Raw genomic sequence first — 17,406 nt, forward strand, 5'->3', positions numbered from 1 at the left:
CATTTTCTCATTTAAAAGTGTCTGAGTGTTGCTGTTTGAATATGTGGCTCGAGGTTGTCATTCTCACTCATTTACAGCCAAATAATTTATAGAACTCAGGTGAATTGTGTTGCTTATTACAGTTGGTTTTGATGTGCATCCCACCACTTTGTGCTATACCCTAGACAACTTATTTGATGAGCCAGATCATAGGTAGGAGGTCTACAAGTTAGATATTCCAAGCGTGCCGTCAAGCTTAATTTTATTTTAATTGGGGCGGAGGAGGGGGCACGTGAAGATAATTCTGTCCCAGGCCCAAGCATCATGCATGCCGGCCCTGAGTGGGATGCTTTGAATTTAATTTAACCTTTTCAAGTTGCAGCTTTTATTTACATGACAAGGCTGAACAGATTGCATCGGCAACAGATTAAAAAAATTAATGGGGGAAAAAAAAAAAAAGCAAACTTGGACAAATTAAAGCAGATATTTGCCAAACAATGAAATGCAATTAAAGAGGGGAGCTGTGTGGTACACGATGTTAGTCCACTCCCTGCAACCACCAATGACTTTTGGATCTTTTATTACACTTAGGAGAGTAGCCTACTGTTCGACTGATGTGCAATCTGCTCACCTCTAATATTGTCATGCAAATACATTAGCTTCGGAGATGCGTCCCCCTCACAGTACTCTCAGTGGACAACACTCATTAAACTAATTACACACTGAACCTAAACTGAGTGGAGCGTAATGAGCTATGTGATATTCACGAGGAACTTGTGCCATTGAGAATTCCAAAGGAAATTTGCGATGCCACCATTCCATACCTGACAAACACTTAAACATACAGTGAAAACATATCATCTTTCTTCGTCAATTTTGTCAGATTCTCAAATAATTCAAGTGGAAAAGGACTCAGTGTGAGTCACTCTGAATCCAAAATGCATTTATAAAGTAATAATTATGCATGAGCTGGTGCAAAAACGTTCTAACCAGTCAGTATAGTGAGCCAAACATTAGACTACAAGGTGTTGACTTCAACGCTGCAGCCATTCCTGAGTTAAGGCAATTATCATCAAATAAGAAAGACTTTAAGACGACTACATTTTGGTAGTTTAACACCAGATCAACATGCACTCAGTGACCAGACTTACACAACTTATGAAGGAGGTCATTAAAAGTTATTCTGTGTGTTTCATTCAAAATCCGGACACCAGCAGGGAGAACCAGTTAATTGTCGGTGACCGTGCGATTAACTCAAATACTTTAAATGTTTGACAGCCCTACTCATAATCAAATTAGAAAAATAATGTATTGAATGTGTACAGAAAGATGGCATAATTCAAACATTATTTCTTGTTGTTTTGGTGTCAAAATAAACACGGTCATTAGTCACAGCTTTTAATTATAGTTTTTTTTTCTTCAATTGAAAATGCAATTGAAATCTTTGCACTTTCCCCTGAAAATGCCCTTTTTTCCATTTAAGCGCATTACATCACATTATGAAAAAGGTGTCTGCGCCAAAAATCTTTGCTACACAGCGAAAACCCTGTGAGCATTGGAAAGTGAAAAACAAAAAGGAAAGCATTTATTTTTTTGTACGCTCCATGCAACCTTCTAATTAATTGTTGCCGCTAATAAATATATGTGCACAGATTTGTTTATTACAGCTCACACCGAGGGGAGGATATCACATTTCATTTGGCAGGACTGTTTGTTCAAATGTTTTATTTCACAACAAACTCTCTGCCTTCACTTTCCAAGCCACCCTGCCTGCTTTCATCCCTCTTTTTTCTCTCTCTCCACTACACTTAATTTTCCCTGACTGGCTGTGATGGTGTGTGCTGGAAGTTTTCCATGCATCATAATTGTTTTGCTAATTTACTATGCTAATTGAGTAATTAATTCAGGAGCAGGAGATTAGAAGGGGGCAAAAATACTGAAATAAATATACAAGTGCTGAGTGTTACCGCCGGGGCTACCGTTTTGCTCTGACATTAGGGATGCAAACTGACTCAAGTATTCCAGCATGTTTGCTTCCTTTGCCCTAGGCTAGCTGGTTGATGTGCTTTGTGTGCATGCACAGAGTTAACATCCCAAGCTTCTCACCATGGGACTTGCAAACATTCAGCTTCTAAATGCATGTTACAAGACATCAACTGCACTCCAGCGGTGTGGTCAAACTCCAATAGTTATTGCCACATACACTTTCAGTGATTTTGCGGCTTTTTTTTTTTTTTTTTTTTATTGCTGACCACTGTAAACTGAACAGGGGGTCATTTGTGTGTCACTGCTATTTCAATAATCCCAGACAAGTAGAGAGAGGCAGAGATTCAAATGTTGGAGGAAAAACTCAGAGCACTGAGAGGATATGATTGTTGAGTTCAACATCCATGGGAAGTTCATTAGTAAGTAAAGAAGGTGCTCTTTGGTTTTACCATTGTTTTACAGTTTAGATCCCGGTAAATACCTGGAATTAGGGCAATACTTTTAATCATTTATTTTCATATGTAATTTGCTCCTGTTATAAAGACATTTTCAATTCATCCCCTATCGTTCAACTGCCCTTTTTACCCCTTTTTCATGTTAATGGCGTTCTAGACTTTTATTAATACAAGCTTTTTGATTCATTCATTACATATTTGATGAGGAAAAATGAAAAATCTTACCTACTAATGGCTATAATTACAAATGAGAGGGTCTTTCTGGGATGGGTGCTCCTATTGATACTCAGTCCAATAGACATTGAATGGTAATGCCTTATTCTCTTTCTAATTTAGTATGTCTACTGCTGGCTGATTGTCGTGGTGTGCATGTTCAGGTATACGTATATGCAATCATGTACTGGAGGAAATCGTGCTGTAGTTTCATTTATTCTTCTGTGGTTGTATCAAAAGGTTTACTGAAATTATGACCAAGCATTTCGTCCTTTGTGCCATTGTAAGGTGCAGGGAGGCATAGGAATATGTTGTATTTGCATAAAAAAAAAAAATACAAGGTGTGACTCTATAAAAAATACATTTACAAAATGTTAGAGATAGTCTATACTACTCATGGCCATCACCTGACTTGAAGTGTTTTGGGTGTCCCTGTGTGGATAAATTCATCTGAAACACGTCTGCCTTCATGTCACATGTCTTATAAAGGACCCTGCATGTCTCTCATCCTTCCAGCTCTCTAATAATAATCAAACAAAAGCACAGATTATTCAGTTCCTTCTAAATTATCTTTGAATGAAGTTACAGCCAAACACCACAAGATGGCACTGATACAATTCAAATCTTAAAACCAGCGTGAGCTGTGCTGCACATTTCATGACTTCACTTAACACAGGTTATCAAATTCTCCAATTTGCATTGATTCCTCATGTAAGAATGTTTCAAATGAGCTAAAAAAATAACTAAGTTTACTTGCAGGAGACCTTTTTCTTATTTTTCATAGGGTTTGCGTAATACTGTTCACGAACTACTGAGTTGTTGTTATTTGAAGTAAGTCAATACCTTGAAATCTCACTCAGCTGTTCATTCATGTTCCCAGCAAGGGACAAAGTTGAAACTTTGTGAGACAATAGCATGTAGTTAAAGTAGTAGGACTGGTCGGTTTTACTTCAGACACATGCCTGAATGAACAATCCAAAAACTAATGATTCAACAGAACAAAATCATAAAATCTCCTTTCCCTTAATGCGTTAAAAGTTCCTAACTTTCCTTTCAGAAGTGAAGCCATGTCCTGCATCGCAGAGTGGCTGGAAAATTACATATCTTATCAGAGGAAGTGAGCACAACGGTAAGGCTGGAAGTGATCTAGCGGCCCGTAATCCATTGACCAGTACAGAAGCTGCTTTCTCTACAAGCAGTGTTTTTGTAGTGATGAGTGTCCATACACATCCTCTACGGTGACATCAGCATAGCCTGGTTACATGCGTTAACAACCTGCCTGCCCTAATTTCTGTGAGTCACAGGCACCAGGTGAGTGGGTTGGAGGGATGTAAAGATTCAGGAATACAGCCCAGTATGGCCCTTTCACGTGTCTGACTTAAAAGGCCTTGAGATGATGTCAGCAGAGTCTTCTTCATTATGGTGTGCATGGTCGGAGCAGATGGCCTCCCTGGGGCTATAGCATGGACTAAACAAAAAAAAACTGTGGGATTACAAAAGTGTTTTTCACCAAATATTTAACCAGCTGATGAAAAAGTGACCCCAGAACTAAATAATGATATTGGCAAATGCAAAGTCTGAGAAATATCAAAAATCCATCGTTCATCTCCTGTAAAGCATTAAAACACACATGACTTCTGGCTTTTTCTGCAATTCTGAATTTGTCACGCAGCTTGTTGAGCATGAGAAGAACTCCATACCCACATGTTTCCTTTGAACAAATTGCACTGCACAACCTACTCAGGAGAGAGGCATGAGAAACTGACTCCCTCAAACATCCCGAGCTTTTGCAATGCGATGGCCAGGGATCCCGATTATACCGTAGAGGGAGATGTTGTCTCCTGAATAGTTAGCATCTTTCTTTGACTAATGGCAGACGTCGTGAAGACAGAAACGAAACATCAGTTGCTGAGAGAAATATAGGAAGATGTCCCTCAAATGTCACTGGAACAAAACTATTTAGAGTTCTCTCAACGTAATTTGCCCTGGGGAGTGTTACTTATGTTCTATATAATATGAAACAGATGTTACGAAAAAAAAGGAAGTGACCCATGAGGGGTAGAATAACAAATGGTTTTAATTTCGACTGCCGTCTTTGAATGAATGTTTGGGGAATCAGTCGGGTTTGTGTTTCAGAGTACGTGAGCGGGATGTTTGCCATTTGATACACTGACTTTTATTTGATCTTTATTATCATTAACAACGAATTGATGAAGTGTCACACCAGGTATTCTGGATGATGACAAAAACTGTCTAGACGTTCAAGCATAAGTTATACAAGTGGCATGGCAGGTGCTGTGATGGTGCGTGACTTGCTGAATCACTAAATCGTCTCAAAATTTTCATTCCAATGTTGTCGTTGTGTTTTAAAGTGAAAAGAGCATGTCCAGGCTGGTCACAAATATTGACAGACCTAACTTTCAAAAGATGGAGATCCAAGTACTCCATCTTCTTGGCCATTCTGAAATTTGACTAAAACTTACATCATCTAGTTAGTGGTCAATTAACATGTATGTTTGTCAATCAGCTCCAGATTGGCCTTTGCCTTTGACTCACATTCTGTGAGTCCTTAAGCAGCATTAAACCTGGAAGTCAAATCAAGATCATCATTGCAGGTGGAAGAAAGGATGGAAGAAAATGCATTTTTTTGACTGTCCAGTAGAAACGTTAGTGTGCTTATCCATTTTTCTTAGGTTGTCTTTGACCTTTAGTGTCACATCCCAAACAAGCTCATAAGCAGCATCCCTGCTGAACAGTAGATGGAAATTCAATCAGAATATCTGCTGTACAGGGGGAAACAATCACAAACTCTCATCAATAAAATCGATTCCTCCATGGTTCTTGTACACTGGAATCATGGCAGTGGTGTAATTCAATGGTCTAATCAAGCTAGTTTGATAGCAACTGTGAATGTAAATCCCATAAAATTAAGAAAAGTCGGTGACACAACTTTCCATTACCGAGTTATAGTTTTAATTGGTCTGAGTCATTGCAAACGGTCATTGATAGCACTGTTGTCCTCCTACTAATGCAATTAAGCCTGCGACAAAAGGCGAGACAACAGGCTGTTAATGAGCGCTGTCTGCTCTAAGGGGGTTACCGACCAGCGCAAGATATGAGGAAAAAGTGAGAACGCATGTGTCAAGGCGACAAAGAGGGAGTGTGAGAGTGAGCGTTGTGAACAGTAGGGCTGATGATCTTGGGAACTGATGTACCACCGTGTCACATGTCCAAATCTCGATGGCCCTTTTAATTCAATGAAAAATGAGATGTGTGCCGTAACTTTGTTAGAAGTGGGTAATGCAGCCAGGGGAAATGGAACAGGGGCCAGAATTACAGGCCTCCTCCACATTCAGTGTAAGGGCTAACCTGATTTGGACTCCGCTAGCTCTAAGACCAATATCTGCCAGCATCACCCAAAGCCCATTAGAAGTGATTAAATAAATATGATGGACAGTTCTTTGAGAATCTAGAAACTGTTATGTTAGTTTTGCATGTGCTTGGATGCATCAGATTTTATGTTTTAACACGCCTGAATTCTGAACTTTGATTGTACCTTTTCATGGCATACTTATTAAATACTTACTTTTCTTCAGGTATGCTAAACACGCACATGGAATCCATTTGTGGTTTGGATTACTCCATAACCGACAGCAGATTCGTGAGGAAACTCTACTTCATCAATCAGTATTACTGCCTTCAGTACAGTATGTAATGGTTTTTAAATAATAGGGATGATTGAAGGAGCTTGCGCTCCATAAAAGTTTGAAAAGACAGATGCAACCATTTCCTGAGCATGACTGGTGCTTCTCACCTGTCCAAGATTCGATCTTTGTCTAGGCTGACACATTTCCGACCAGGTATGGATCTTTTTAAAGAGAAAAGCATCATTTTTGTAAACTGTCATACTTCCCCATGTGGCGCTCCTTTCATTGTATTCCACTTACAGCTGGCTGCAGACTATATTATTATAAATGCCTGCTCGAGGAATACACTAAACACCCTCTCGAGTGCAACCAATATATATTGCTAACGACATCTTTGTTGGCCAGCTAGTTAGTGAATCGTCTTTTGATACCCGAAACTGGAGATCTCTGCCTACAGGAGTCTGGTCATTTCTGAGCATGAGTTTTTTTCCCTCAACAGCCACAAGCAAAATCTACACTACACTTTGCACCTCAAGGAGGCTCTCCCCCAAAACAAACCGGAGCAAATCCCTTTCTAACTGAAGAGCATAGTAGCCCAGCCAGACAGTTGAAGCTTGTTCTAATAAATTAGTTTGTTTTTAATTGATGAAGGTGTAATAGGTTAACTTTTGGTTCATGAAAGATGACTATAAGTAAAGTAAGGCTGAAATGTGGAAATATGTTAATAGATCTGCTTCCAAAATCAACAAGGCCTCGCGTCACTGGTCCAAACATTTCATATTTAGGATTTTAAATCAGGATGAATTTGACAGTACTCTCCAGAACATGGATGAAGATAGGAAGTAATGGAAAAAGTCCTTCACTATTTTATTCTGATGTGATGTCTTCTGTATTTGTATGCATTTTTCAGATGTTCAGAAAAGGGAAATTTGGAAGAAAAAAAGAAATAGGAGGGAAAAGGAGCTGGTAACGTTTGGGGCCTACACCTGGAAGGATTTATTCTACTTTTGATGTCAATCCTACAATATATTCAGGAGTTCTGGTGGCAAGGAAGTAATTTTAAACACTCAGGGTATTTTTGCCTGTCCGTGCACAAGTTTAAATGAAGTGGAGGCCAGGATAGAGTTGCATATGAGGTGTTGATGTGGACGGTTTCCAACAACAGTCATGTGTCCAGCGATCCAGTTCCTCCCGTCTCAGCCTCGCCCCATTCTTCAGTGATTAATTAGGAAAATGTGTGGAATTAGTATATCAGCAGGCTGAGGGAGAAGATGAAAATATTTACAGAGCTCCCCGGAAGGGCTTTCATTAGGAGTTGCCTCGTGGTGAGTCTCCTCCTCTGTCCTCATGCCGATACAGAGTAGGAGTACTCTGACCCTTGACCCTAAGTGTCAATTATGTGGCAACTGTGGTAAATCTCATACTGCCAGCAACAACAGAGAGAAAATAACAAGTGCATACAGTACTGCTTAAGACCATGGAAATATAAACAGTACCATATATTGCATAAAATATCTACTGAACCGAAGCCTTACTCCAGTAAGACTACATGACTCTAGCTAACATTATCCACTCTTTCCTCTCAAGGGTAAAACATCAACCCACACAGTCTTGGGAAATCAGTAAGCAGTCTTTTGCAGCAGTCTTTTGGCTAATGTTTCTCACTTTGCTGTATGTTGATTGGCATGAGATACCCCGCTGCTGTGTTATTTCCTCTAGCTCTACGCCTCCTCCCATCCACTCCAGCTCTCTCAGCAGGGGTTAACTGACCTCAGAAACACACAGTACGATCACCAAGGGGGCCTCTGAATGCCTCTGTGATTACCAGGGGAAAAGTAAATGCATCTCATGACCAATTTAGTAGCCCTGGACTCCAATCCATAACAATAATGGTGTAAAATATGAAAGCAAATATTTCTTCTTTTAGAAAAGAAATTGTGATCATGGAAACTGTGGTTAATTAGTTATCTCTGAGTGCTTTCCAGTTTAACACAATTTCATCAAGCATGTGTACATAACTTTATTCAGAGAGGGAAATTTCAGTATCCATATTTAAAGCTACAAGCACAATCAGGGATGGTTAGGGTCATGACTGCTAGATAACAGATAAATAAGACCATTATGTTGCAAATATCACTTCCTGCCTCCACAAGGTCAACATCTGTGTGAGGCTGGAAAAGATGTAGACTCCAGTTTCAACAGTTTGTTGCAGTGGGGGAAAAAAAGTGTTTATTTTTTATTTTTCCACCAACTGGGCAACTCAAAGCCTGATATGACCTCTCAATGACACCGATCTTGATGCGTTTTTAAAGTTTTGCCAGTGCCACAAGCACATTCGGGAAGTTTGGCTGTTTTCTGAATTATTGCACTATAGTATATGCTTTCAGAGACATTTGTTTGCAAGAGAAAGATCCAGAGATGATAAGAGCAACCATCGAAGGGAAAACGAGCGTTATCTGGAGCAGGGGGCCAAGATGGCTACGGCCAGAGGCTGCTTATTTACCACAAAGTTACTGTGAAAACAAGAAGCACAGTGAGACAACACAGACCGAATCACATGCTGGTACCAATTACTCCCAGTCCTCAGTACCCATCCCTCACAAAACCCATGACATTTCCTGTTGTCATGAGGTGGCACTATTCTAAATCACCCCTAAATCGAATAATTCTGATGCATGATCACGCATGATTCTCGTTTGGCCTGCACTTCATCCCGACGCCATGTTTGCCAAAATCTGCTTCATTGTTTTTGTTTAACGTCGACAGAAAAATGAAAGGCCACCGAAACATGACCTAATAAAGTTAAATTTTTAACTATCAGAAGGTAAAATATCCAATAAAACACAGACAAGTTTCAATTACTGTGATGCATTTGAGGTAAAAAATTTAATTGCTGTCACTGAAAACACACTAAATTTTGTCTCCATTGCCTGGCTTTATATTTGCAATATAGGAAGTACTTTGTGAGTGAGTGAGTGAGTGAGTGAGTGAGTGAGTGAGTGAGTGAGATAAAGTGCAGCGCTGTTGTTTGGATCAGAGGTTTTCATATTATAGCTTAAAAGTTCTAGGGTTTAAGCTGTCAATCTCATCCTTGGGACCATTTTACGATAAAGATCAGAATACAGGTGCACTCCAAATTTCTGGAGGGGTTCGTTGGACTTATGGAGTCCAACAAAGCTGCAAAGCAAGTCTCGCGGGACAACCCGATGTGAAGCTGATCTGGATGCCTTTGTTTCCGTCATGTCTAATATTGTCTGACACTTAGATTATTTTATAATTTTTACGGGCTTATTTTTGCTTGCATGATTTATTTTATTAGTGTGATCTGTGAAAAACTTTTCACTGCATTACACTACGTGCATGAATTTACCTCCACGACAGACACAATAATACTAAAACTGCGCAACCTAATAAATATCAGCAAATGCAGATACATAGCAGTTTTAGTTTTTTAACTTGAGGTATAAAAGTGACAGAAGATTAAAATTGGTTTCTTATATGGGAACAAAGCATGGTTTCTCTTGAGAACAGTTAAATCTTTCTTATCGACCCTCTGCGCTAAGCTGTACTCTCACCACTCGTTGCACCATAAAACAAGTTGATTCAGTTTTCCCTTGTGCCCTTCGTTTCATTGCAGGGGATAAAACCCAACATGTTCCAGTCCCACGTTAACAACAGCACTCCAAGCTTGTCAGATAGCAACACTTTCTCACCCACCATAGGTCTTTAAAGACACGCTTCACCATCTGTGTTAGACACATGGAACATTTAACTAATTCCGTGAACAGTTTGCTTTTTGGTGTCAATATATAAATATATATCAATAAAGTCTGGAGCGAAGAAGTAATGTTTAAGTGGTGGGAGATGTCCCAGCAGGAAATGAGGATTCAATTCCCAAATACAACCACAACTTTTTTGTTTCCCAAAACAAATTATGAATTGTGGTTTGGGGCTCTTTATGGTCAAGTTTGGGCAAAAAGCACAAATGAAAAATTGTCCAAAACAAGGTCAATCCATTCTCTCACCCCCTCTGTGGCTTATTTAAAAATATACATATGTATCAGATTGATATCGGATAACTGAAGTATCGACTGAAACCAGAGTGTTGTGGTGCCATCCCTTGTTTTGAGGGATGGCACTGTATCCAAATGCAAGCACCAGAACTGGAAGTGAAAAAAAATCCTCCTTCCCAGTGATGACAAGACATCTGTGCCATCCACCGACTGGCACATCTTTGAAAACAGGGCCAAGACGAACTCCAGAAGCAGGGCCACCTCAACAGGAAATTATGGGAAAAGAGGGACGAAGCTTTGCAGAATGTTTGAAACTTCATCCACAGTAGAAACATTTAAAAGACACATGAGGGAATTGTATTGTTGCATCTCTGGGGATTCTCAAGGACGAGATGCATGTCAAAACAAGAGAAATGTATTTTCTCACGTCTGGTATCTGCAAATGAGTGACCTAAATGGGACTTGAGAGATGGTAAGAGGACAGCATGAGCTGGCTGGAACAAAGTTCTTGACCCATTGCTTGCATTAGGTCAAGTGAACTGAGCAACCCAGAATATTCAGGAACCTGATGACGAAAAGACAGAAACTAACAGATGCAAGTTAAGTCCATTTTGAGTCTGGTTGTCTGCACTTAATGCCAGAATCAGTTTAAAAACTGTTTGAGTAATACAGAATGTTCATGTTAGAGATTATTGGCTCCAGTTACTGAGTCGCAGCAAATAAAAGTAACACACATGGGACAGATATAAGAATTACAGGAAAATGTTCAAGCAGCGAATTCTATTGGATTTACAGAATAACTGTACAAAAGAGAATGGAAGGAAAAAAAGACTACGGCAAAGCTTCCTTTCCTGACATTCAGGTATCTCTCATCATTTCATCAAAACGCTCTCACTTTTCCTGGAAATGAGTCCCTGATGGACACCAGTAACCCAGCTCTCTACAACAACATTATTATATGAGTATGACCATTGTGTAGGATCTAGGGCTGAAGCAGCAGACCAGTTTCATGGAATACCGAGCAGGTGTTTTATTTTGCATGTCCTGGGTAGCTGAAACATGGAGGATGACCCTCTCTCCGGTACTTGAAATTACAGTTGCTCAGATTTAAACAAGCAGTTGTTAAAGACCAACCTGTGATTGGTTTAATGAAAAGATTTTTCAATATTAATATGACAGGCAAACTCCAAACAAGGGCTGACAAACTTTTTCAAGTGAATGTGCAAATGTTGTGGTTGGGTTTGTTTTGTTTTTTTTAAAACATAAACTCAGACCTATTTGATTGTTCATTTTAGCACATTATGCCAAACCTTCAGGTGATGTCACATAGGCTTTACAATTCTCTCGTCCACAAAAGGACACATCAGCACAACAAAAGGCATTGCATCCTCTATACTAATTTTTAACACATGATCTGGAAACTTATACAGTACAAAATCAATAAAACACACCATAAAAAGTCCTCTTTCGACCACCCAACCTCTCTTTTCACTCTCTCATCACCGTTCAGAGTAAAGCCAACATGTTGCCACTAAGAGCGAGATTAAACACAGTCAATCCTGAATTAATTGCACCAAAATTCTGGTGCTACAGTAAAAATTAAAAGTATCCCAAAAGAAACCAAAGTATTTTCAAAAGGGGCTTTTCGATTGGCTTTAGGCACAGCTACCTCTCCCTGAGTCTGCTGCCGACCAGTTTGGTAACTTTGGATGAGACCTCTCCATCACTTTAGCTTACGTTAGCAAAAGCAGTGGTCATCACAATACCAATACCAAACTAAGACTATGGCTTTCCCAGAACCTCTGAGCATTAAATTTTTCCCATATGACAATGCATATTTGAACTCTATGAACTTAAAATATTTGGTATAGACCCGAAAATGTGAAGTGGGTGAAGTACTTTGAGGCTTTACAGCTTACAGGAGGTGAGTACTTATCAACCTAGAACAAAGGACAACCTCCGTATTTGAAAAAAAGACTGAGTTGTCAAAGAGTGAGCAGTCTAAACGCATCTGTCACAGACGACTCATCTGTTTGTTACTACAGAGACGAGAACACGACAAAATATCGCCAGCATGGCGCGAGTCACCCTCTTCCCGGAGGACGGGTGTTTATATGGTGTGGAGGGCCCCCACAGTTATTGACTCAGCTGCAGCCGAACTCCCCAGCAGAGCTGGAGAGGAACGACTTGGCTGGAGGGGGCTTAAGGGGAAGTGAGTTTACCAAATGAAGACAACGTCTGAGATTGATTCATACAGAAGTGCTTTTTAAAGAGCAGTCGAGTTGCTAAATGTAATCTAACACGTATTATTTGTACATCAGTTTTCTTCTTAATTCGTTTATTTTCATTCTAATGTATAGGACCTTTTTTATTTTAAATCTTAATACATTCTGTCTTTACTCACAAGCTCACTGGGAATATGTCCCAGCTCTTACTCAAGAGAGAGAGGGTCATGGGTGAGAAAGAAAACTCGGTGCCGTTCACATGCTGTTTACACAAGGAAACCCTGGCAGGGGATAAGAACAGGTTCCAGACCCTAAATGCACTTGTGTGTGCGTGTCTGTCTTACGCACTAACACACATTCACAAGAGGACATGCGTGTGTGCACATTGATTGACTTTTACACTTAACGCACACTGACGGTGACAGTTCACGCTCCCACTGCTGGCAAGTTAAAACATGGTATGACAACGATGATTGGAATGAAATAACACAGATAAATTTGTTTACGCTCTTGCAATGGGAATCTAAGATGTCTGTATTTAGTGACAAATCTCTTTCATAAGGAGAAACCAACCTTGAGTGCAACTTCCTTGCTTGAAGGCAACATTACCTCCCTCCATTAGTCCATAAGCTGAAGAGAAAGTACCTTAGGGAAGCTTGCAAAATATGTCTGCAGGACAGCTCACTGTTTTATTGAATTCAAATGTCATCCTGATAAACCTCACAGGACTGGAAGGAGGTACAAATCCATTCTTTTTTATCATTCACAGATCTAATAAAGTGCCTAAAATATCCGCAAGAGGTTTTAACAAAAGAGGAACTAGCAAGCCTCCCTCTGTATCCTCCTCAGTATTTTCCCATCCCTCCCTTTGTAAGTTTAAAAAGGCAACCTTGGGGAGCCTAGACCTAAACAATGTGACTCTTGGAGGCCCATTACAGGCCTTCCCACCCCCCCCACCCCTCAAACTATTAGACGCTTCCTGTTTGCATAAAAGATTTATTGTCTTTAACATATCTGTTCGGCAGCTCCAATCCTGAGGAGTGTAGTGGTTATATGATTCTGCAAATTAAAAAAGTCAAACTCTGGGTCGGCGATTTCCATGACGTTAAAAGTCAAGGGCAAAGGTCAATCCACAACCAATACTCTTACAGGTTGAAAAAAAAATGGGCAAAACACAAAATGAAGGACTATCAAGGCTGGGTCATGCTGTGTGAGGGATGCAGTAAATATTTTTGGAGCCTTGGCTGCACCAGTGGGACGGTGCTTAACCTGACCTTGAGATCTAGACTGAGAAAACAAAAGTTTCGTCACTTGTGTGCCATCCTGGGGTGTCGTATAAGATGTTTAGGACAGACAGAAGCCCTGGTAATATATTTTGTGAAGCTGGATGTTTAAGTCTGCAAAAAGTACGGGTGTATTGAGGGGGGAAAAAAGAAAAAAAAAATCACGTTATCTAAAAAAAGGTATTGTTTTCTTTTTCAATGTGAATAAATAACATGCACATCTGTAAATACCAGCCAAATGTTTGTTAACTTCTGTCCAGCCGGTTGTCCTTGTTTTCGCTGTCAGTTCATTTAAGTGCATAGAGAGAAATTGGAAAACATCAGAGTCAAATTCCTCCTATGTGTGCACATACTTGGCAGACAAAGCAGATTGTGTTGGCTTCAGAAATCACTCCAGCCTTTATTTTGTATTATCTTCACAACAAAAGAAAAAAACACACGCAGCAACTATACTTGACAGTTTTCAACATCCTGGTCCAAATGTTAAGTAAATGCACTTTAATCAGGATCTTCAAATACAACAGTCTGTACCAGTATATCAGTCTATAAGTATTCAGTGACTTATTATACAATAATTAAGGTTGTAATCAGAAGGACCTTGGAGGGGTTGTGTATATTTTTCAGGTGGTAATATATAACTAATTGATTGTGTTAATGGGCGTACTTTCTACAGACCCTGCATTGCACTATTTTTTTATATCTGAAAATGCTGTATTATTCAAATAATCAATACTTTGTGATAAAGTTGTGGTTTCTATTGTTTGATGTAGAGATGTAAGGGAATGTTCTCACAAGTCCAGCTCAACAGAAGGGATTACAGAGCAGTCATCGTAAAATTTCACTCAAAACACACTCCAGAGCCTACATGTGGATGTTTGTGAACTGAGCAGCAAGAGATGCAGTGACATTTTTCAACGTTGCAAATGCACAGTTTGCAAATAAGCAGCAGAGGAAACAGAGAAAAATGCGCAGTGCAGATAAACAGCGTTGATGCAAGATAAAAGCGTCCAACACACAACAGGAAAAAGGAAGAAGAGATTATCTTGCAATGCAACCACGCAACACGCTTTTTTTGTGGCCCATGAGTATTCAGCCAACCACCACTATGGCACAATATTTGCATCAAACTAGATAGAGAGAAATGAGAATAGCAGCAAACATGGAGAGAAACATGCAGTAGCAGCATGTGAACTACAGTTGCACTCAAACATCAGTATTCATGTCCACCATATTGTCCATCCCCAACATAGAAACTTAAAAAAATCACATACAATTGAAGACAGACAATCTCTGCAAAACCAATGTTAGCATAGCACACATCGCATTAGCATTGACCTGGAAAACAGCAGCAGCAGATACCAGGGGCACAAGCATAAGGGCAATGAGCAGTTATGTCACTACAGGATAAACACAATTTTAATTGGTCAAAATTTATTCCATTCATTGTGTCACAGCCATTCAGTGAAGCAATGTTCACACAACATGGGTCTTAGCCTATTTAATTGGAACGACAATTAATGTTCACCTGCTTGACATGACAAAACAGCTTCAATGACAAAAGGCAATGCAACATCCAGCAGCTAGCTGGTCAACATCCAGAGGCTAGGTAGTCAACATCCAGCAGCTAGCTGGTCAACATCCAGAGGCTAGGTAGTCAACATCCAGCAGCTAGCTGGTCAACATCCAGCAGGCTGGCTAGTCAACATCCAACAGCTAGCTAATCAACATCCAAAGACTAGGTAGTCAATATCCAAAAGCTAGGTAGTCAACATCCAGCATCTAGATAACCAAAGAAACAAACATATAACAGCTCACATTGGCACAAGCAGCTCTTACCTTGAAGATGAGATGCTACAGCATGCTAGCGGGGAGATGCTACAACCTGCTCGCAAACTTGTGGAAAAGTCCATGACAGCTTTGAAATAGTTGCGCAGGTTTTCGAGTAGATAAATGGACCAAAGGCAGTCAACCTGGATGTCCGACACGGCTATTTCATGGCCCAAACCGGCCTGAAGCATTGACGAGAGGAACCCAGGGGGAGTTGACAACCATTCCTAGCTTGTTTGCTTCAATTAATCCTGCCCGCCATTTTTTTTTTTGTCAAGGTGCGTTTGATTTATGTCACACAGTAGCTAGAGGGTCACCTGACGCATTCAGCAGAATTTTTACGTTAAGTTTTGCTGTAACTCGCTTCTCTGTTGCATTTGGAATGCTTTATTCTCCAAGTTACATCTCCATAAATCCTTCATAAAACTTTCCAGAACCTCCAGGTCCAACTGACTGTTCCCACTGCAGTAATATTTGACCTGTTATGCTCAGGTTTTTAATAGCAGCATTAATTCCCACATTCCATTGCCATGATTACTGGAAGAGGGCCATCCTTAATGTCATTAGTTCAACCTTTTCCTGCTCAGATAAATCAAGTTTTGGAAGAAGTCGATGAATATTTAGGAATGACGAAAGTTTCACTACATGATTTATTAAGAAAGCAGATCATTTGATTTAAAACATAGATGAAGCCAAAGTTACAAATGTGATGTCCATCAGGAAAATCAGTCTGAAATATTGCTCTCATGTTCAGTTTCATTATAATGGGAGTCTTTGCAATGATCGACTTGTTTTCCACTTTTGATTCAATTCCAAAACACATCTGCTGTCACCGATACCACAGTTCTTTTTTTTTAGCTGCAGATGGGGGCTGGTTCTCGAATATCAATACTTTTATTATTGTTGTTGGCATTATGTTCAAGATGACATCATTCCGTTATGCTTCGGAAAACCAAACAGCACTCCTTTTCATTAGAGGAATACAAATACAAATGCATTAAATGGATCCCAAATATGTTTTTGCAAAATAATGCCCTGATTTCAATTAACTGTTAAATATAACACACACAAAAAGTGTATTGCAGTTTGCTGCAATTCTCTACATCACCGAATCCGCTCAGTGGTTTTGTAAAACAACGATGAAAGTGAACGTAAAAAAAAAACAACATGTAATTAAATTGTGGCCTGAGATTTTATATGCGAAGCATGGCCAAAATTGATATGCCTTTAATTTAATTTAGTTTACTTAATCTGTAGTAATTTCTTTCAATGTCTTATTTGGTCACTTGACAGCCAAAATTATGATACATTTAACCCCTTTGATAAATTCAGTTGTCAGGTTGCTCTCAAAAAAACAAAACAACACTACAATAATAAACAGCAAGAGCAGAGACACACAAAAAAACGTGCATGCATGCATTGATTCATGCCTGGTGTTATGTTACAGCAGGTTGAAGTGGTGCAGTGCCAGTTATTGCACTGTGCTGCAGTGGTCAGCACTGTCGTCTCACACCAAGAAGGTTCCTGGTTCAGGCCCCAGCTCCAGCACAGGATCTTTCAGTGTGGAGTCTCCATGTTCTCCCTGTTCCTGTGTGGGTTCTCTCTGGTACTCCAGCTTCCTCCCACAGTCCAAAGACATCAAGAGGGGACGAGGCTGATTGATACTCTAAATTGACCGTAGGTGTGACTGTGAGTGTGAATGGTTGTCTGTCTCTATGTGTTGGTCCTGTGATGGACTGGTGACCTGTCCAGGGTGAACCCTGCCTCTCGCCCATTGA

General features: G+C 39.9%; 1 protein-coding gene across 1 annotated transcript in view; it reads right to left on the reverse strand.

The window, feature by feature from the left end:
• zic4 (zic family member 4) overlaps positions 1-16,041 on the reverse strand; it is a 108,722-nt gene extending 92,681 nt beyond the window's left edge. The window contains exon 1 of the transcript XR_015110823.1: positions 15,638-16,041. The gene's annotated coding sequence lies outside the window, so the exon portion shown is untranslated. The remainder of the gene's footprint in view (positions 1-15,637) is intronic.
• Positions 16,042-17,406: the final 1,365 nt, after the last annotated feature.

The sequence above is a fragment of the Aulostomus chinensis genome, chromosome 21, assembly GCF_037954235.1.
Source record: "Aulostomus chinensis isolate RoL2024-O1b breed Wild chromosome 21, RoL_Achi_v1.0, whole genome shotgun sequence".
Classification (NCBI taxonomy): domain Eukaryota; kingdom Metazoa; phylum Chordata; class Actinopteri; order Syngnathiformes; family Aulostomidae; genus Aulostomus; species Aulostomus chinensis.